Here is a 5,000-nt window from a genome sequence, read left to right as displayed (position 1 = left end):
TGGTGTCAACCCTTCTACAGAGGAAGGACTTCCACCCTGCCACAATCCAAAGAATAAACGCCAGCCTCTCCCGGGACTGTGCCCTGCGACCCAATGTACACCTGGCCCATCATCCCACCCTCGATCTGGACTGTCTCTATGACCATGTTCACCTGTACAGGGAGACAGTCCCCATCCTTGCTAAGACTCTCAAGGACGTCGCTTTAAACCGCATCCCGACCTCTCCACCCAGGAACAGCGGAGCAATCTCCACCCCCCCGAGATCACCGAGACAACACCCCGGATCAGTACCCTGGACCCCCCAGCCACAGCCACAGCACCACCAGCCTCAATGCCCACCACATCCAGCGCAGCACAGACCACCCCAGCCCAGCTTCAGACCCACCCAGACGAGGCCTAACACCCCCCTCCCTCCCACCACAGACCCACACCTGGAGGAGCCACAGCCCGGCAGACAGAGCTATGCACAAGCTGTGAGAGGAGCAACTGGTCCAGCTCCCACCAACGAAATGAGTGACATCAAACAAATGCTGAATCTACTATGCTCACATGTGATAGGCCGAGGGTCATGGTAAGATGAGCACAAGAACTCCACCATCCTCACACTACATCCACCCAAGTGGCATGACACAAATACTATCTTAAATGATAAACAAATCACATTTGCATAATAAGAGTTTACCTTAATTGAAAAATCCTATTTTAATAGTTCTTGTTGGATTGTGAGTGTTTATCTCATTTTGAATGTAAAGAAAAAACAGTTATGAAGTCTTTTTACGTTGCATGTTGGAATTTACAAGGCTTGAAGTCCTCTGCTTTTGGGCTAAAGAGCAGAAACCCAGACTTCCTTAAAGAAATTGATGATGTTGATATTGTAGTACTACAGGAAACATGGTGCAGAGGTGATGTTTCCACTGGCTGTCCACTAGGTTATAGCGAGATAATCGTACCATCCACCAAATTAAAAGGAATCACACAGGGCAGAGACTCAGGGGGAATGCTAATATGGTATAAATCTGAACTAACTAATTCAATCGAATTGATCAAAACAGGAGAATTCTTTATCTGGCTAAAAATCAACAAGGAGGCTATCTTAACAGATAACAACGTCTTCCTCTGTGCCACATACATTCCCCCCTCAGAGTCACCCTACTTCAATGAAGAGACTTTCTCCATTCTAGAGGGGGAGATTAGTCAATTTCAGGCCCAAGGCAATGTGCTGGTCTGTGGAGATCTGAATGCTAGAACAGCAGAAGAACTAGACACTATTAACAGTCATGGGGACAAACACCTACCGGGAAGCAACAACCTTTCCCTCCCCACATACCCCCCTAGAAACAACTATGACAAAGTGAAAAACAAAAATGGAGTACAGCTCCTGAAGCTCTGTCGAACACTGGGTCTGTACATAGTCAATGGTAGGTTAAGAGGGGACTCTTTTGGTAGGTACACCTACAGCTCATCCCTTGGCAGCAGTACTGTAGACTACTTCATCACAGACCTTAACCCAGAGTCTCTCAGAGCCTTCACAGTCAGCCCACTAACACCTCTCTCTGACCACAGTAAAATCACAGTGTATCTGAAAAGAGCAGAACCCAACCATGAAGCATCACGGCCCAATAAATTACATGGTACTAAACAGACCTATAGATGGAGTGCAAACAGTACAGAAATCTACCAAAAAGCAATTAGTAGCCAAAAAATACAATCTCTCCTGGACAACTTTTTAGCATTAACATTCTCCTACACCAATGAAGGTATACATTTGGCCGTTTGGAACATAAACTTTATATTTGACAAATTAGCCTCCTTGGCTAATCTTAAGAAACATAAGAGCAAACCAAAAATAATAGATCATGAAAAATGGTTTGATAATGATTGCAAAAATCTAAGAAAGTCATTGAGAAATATATCTAATCATAAACACAGAGACCCAGACAACAAAAATATACGTCTTCAATATGGGGAAACACTGAAGCAATACAAACACACCCTAAGAACAAAAAAGGAACAGCACATTAGAAATCAGCTGGATGTGATTGAGGAATCCATAGAATCAAACCACTTCTGGGAGAATTGGAATAAATTAAACAAACCTCATAATGAGGAATTGGCTATCCAAAATGGGGATATGTGGAGAAATCACTTTGCAAACCTCTACAGCAATATAACAAGGAGCCCAGAACAACAAGATATACAAGAAAAATTACAAATCCTTGAATCAGCAGTCAAAGACTATCAGAATCCTGTGGATACCCCAATTACAGAACAAGAATTATTGGAAAAACTTTGCACTCTCCAACCCAAAAAGGCCTGTGGTGCTGATGGTATTTTAAATGAAATGATCAAATATACAGACCACAAATTCAAATTGGCTATACTCAAACTCTTCAACATTATCCTAACTGCAGGTATTTTCCCCGATATTTGGAACCAAGGATTGATCACACCAATTTATAAAAATTGAGACAAATTTGACCCAAATAATTACAGAGGAATTTGCGTTAACAGCAACTTGGGGAAAATTCTCTGCAGTATCATAAACAGCAGACTACATAATTTCCTTGATGAACACAACGTCCTAAGCAGAAGCCAGATTGGATTTGTAAAAAATTATCGTACAACAGACCACATTTACACCCTCCAGACTCTAATTGACAAACAAGTAAATCAAAACAAAGGCAAAATCTACTCGTGTTTTGTAGACTTCAAGAAAGCATTTGATTCAATTTGGCACGAAGGTCTTTTTTACAAACTAATAGAAAGTGGTATTGGAGGGAAAACATATGATGTTATTAAATCAATGTACACTAAAAACAAATGTGTGGTTAAAATCGGCAACAAGCAAACAGACTTCTTCTCTCAGGGATGTGGAGTGAAACAGGGCTGACCAATAAGTCCAACACTATTTAACATCTACATTAACGAATTGGCAAAAACATTAGAAGAATCGTCAGCACCTGGTCTCACCCTACACAACACTGAAATCAAGTGTCTGCTGTACGCAGATGACCTGGTGCTACTGTCTCCCACTAAGGAGGGGTTACAGCAGCATCTAGATCATCTGCACAGATTCTGTCAGACCTGGGCCCTGACCGTTAATCTAAAAAAAAACGAATATAATGATATTCCAAAAAAGGTCAGGAAATCAGGATGACAAATATAAATTCTATTTGGACACAGTTCTATTAGAACACACCAAAAATTACACATATCTAGGACTAAATATCAGCAACACAGGTAGCTTTCACATGGCTGTGAACGAGCTGAGAGACAAAGCAAGAAGAGCATTCTATGCCATTAAAAGGAATATTAAAATCGAAATTCCAATTAGAATCTGGCTCAAAATTTTCCAATCAGTTATAGAACCAATTGCTCTATATGGCAGCGAAGTATGGGGTCCGCTCTCTAATACTGAATTTACCAAATGGGACAAACATCCAATCGAAATACTGCATGCAGAGTTTTGCAAGACTGTATTGCAAGTGCAAAGAAAAACTCCAAATAATGCATGTAGAGCAGAATTGGGCCAATACCCCCTCCTTATTCGAATAGAAAAAAGAGCCATCAAATTTTACAACCATCTAAAAACAAGTGACCCCAAAACATTCCATCACACAGCTCTACTATGTCAAGAGATGAAACAAGAGAAGAGTCCCCTCAGCCAGCTGGTTCTGAGGCTCAGTTCACTAACCAAAACCAACCTCATAGAGCCTCAGGACAGCACTCAGAAAATCTGGCCCAACCAAATCATCACAAAGCAAAAAGAAAAATATATCACCTATTGGAAAGACACCACAAAAAATCAAAGTAAACTTCAATGCTATTTGGCTCTAAACAGACAGTACATGGTGGCAGACTATCTGACCACTGTGACTGATAGAAAACTGAGAAAAGCACTGACTAGGTACAGACTCAGTGAGCACAGTCTGGCTATAGAGACCGGTCGTCACAGGCAAACCTGGCTGCCCAGAGAGGACAGGCTGTGCTCACTCTGCCCCCGGGGAGAGGTAGAGACAGAGCTGCATTTCCTATTACACTGTGACAAATACTCAGACCTAAGAGAATCTTTCTTTCCCAAAATTATCATTCAGTACAACGAATTTGAAACTATAAAAGAGGAAGAAAAAATCAAATATTTATTGGGTGAAAAGCCAAAATGTGCAATTTTGGCAGCCAAATATGTGTCCTCCTGCCACAACCTGAGGGACAGCCAGTGAAAAGTGTAATGTAATGTCAATAATATTTCCTGTTTTGTTTTGGCTTTCATAGCATGTAATATGTCTTCTCAGTCATGTTGAGATTGGTCGACTACTATTGCTTTAATGTATTGTTATTCTCATTAATATTGTTGTTGTAGTTGCTGTTAATGGTAATCCCATTTCCACTACTACTATTATTATTGCTGTTGGTCCCACCATTTTTGTTATATGTATACTTTGACAATGTAAGTAATTTTACTTGCCATGTCAATAAAGTCTATTGAATTGAATTGAATTGAATTGAGAGAGAGAGAGAGAGAGAGAGAGAGAGAGAGAGAGAGAGAGAGAGAGAGACAGAGAGAGAGAGAGAGAGAGACAGAGAGAGAGAGAGAGGAGAGAGAGAGAGAGAGACAGAGAGAGAGAGAGAGACAGAGAGAGAGAGAGAGAGAGAGAGAGAGAGAGAGAGAGAGAGAGAGAGGGAGAGAGAGGGAGAGAGAGAGAGAGAGAGACAGAGAGAGAGAGACAGAGAGAGAGAAGGACAGAGACAGAGACAGAGACAGAGACAGAGACAGAGACAGAGAGAGAGAGAGAGAGAGAGAGAGAGAGAGAGAGAGAGAGAGAGAGAGAGAGAGAGAGAGAGAGAGAACAACAACTACATTCATATGAAACAACAGCCTACCTGTTGGTTGATCATTGTAGCCTATTCCTCATTAGCCAACTTCCGTAATTTCAATTCCATTTTGTATTGATTAGAAATCTCCCACAATAACAACAAGCTACACAGTGAAAGTGTGTAGG

The 5,000-nt window shown here is 41.4% G+C and overlaps 1 protein-coding gene across 1 annotated transcript in view; it reads right to left on the bottom strand.

The window, feature by feature from the left end:
- Positions 1 to 5,000, bottom strand: part of LOC311145957 (SH3 domain-containing YSC84-like protein 1) — a 76,865-nt gene that overhangs the window by 21,777 nt on the left and 50,088 nt on the right. The window lies entirely within an intron of this gene.

This window comes from Coregonus lavaretus (genome assembly GCF_964263955.1).
Source record: "Coregonus lavaretus genome assembly, chromosome: 18".
In the NCBI taxonomy this organism is placed as follows: Eukaryota; Metazoa; Chordata; class Actinopteri; order Salmoniformes; family Salmonidae; genus Coregonus; species Coregonus lavaretus.
This window is presented reverse-complemented; position numbering and strand designations above follow the sequence as displayed.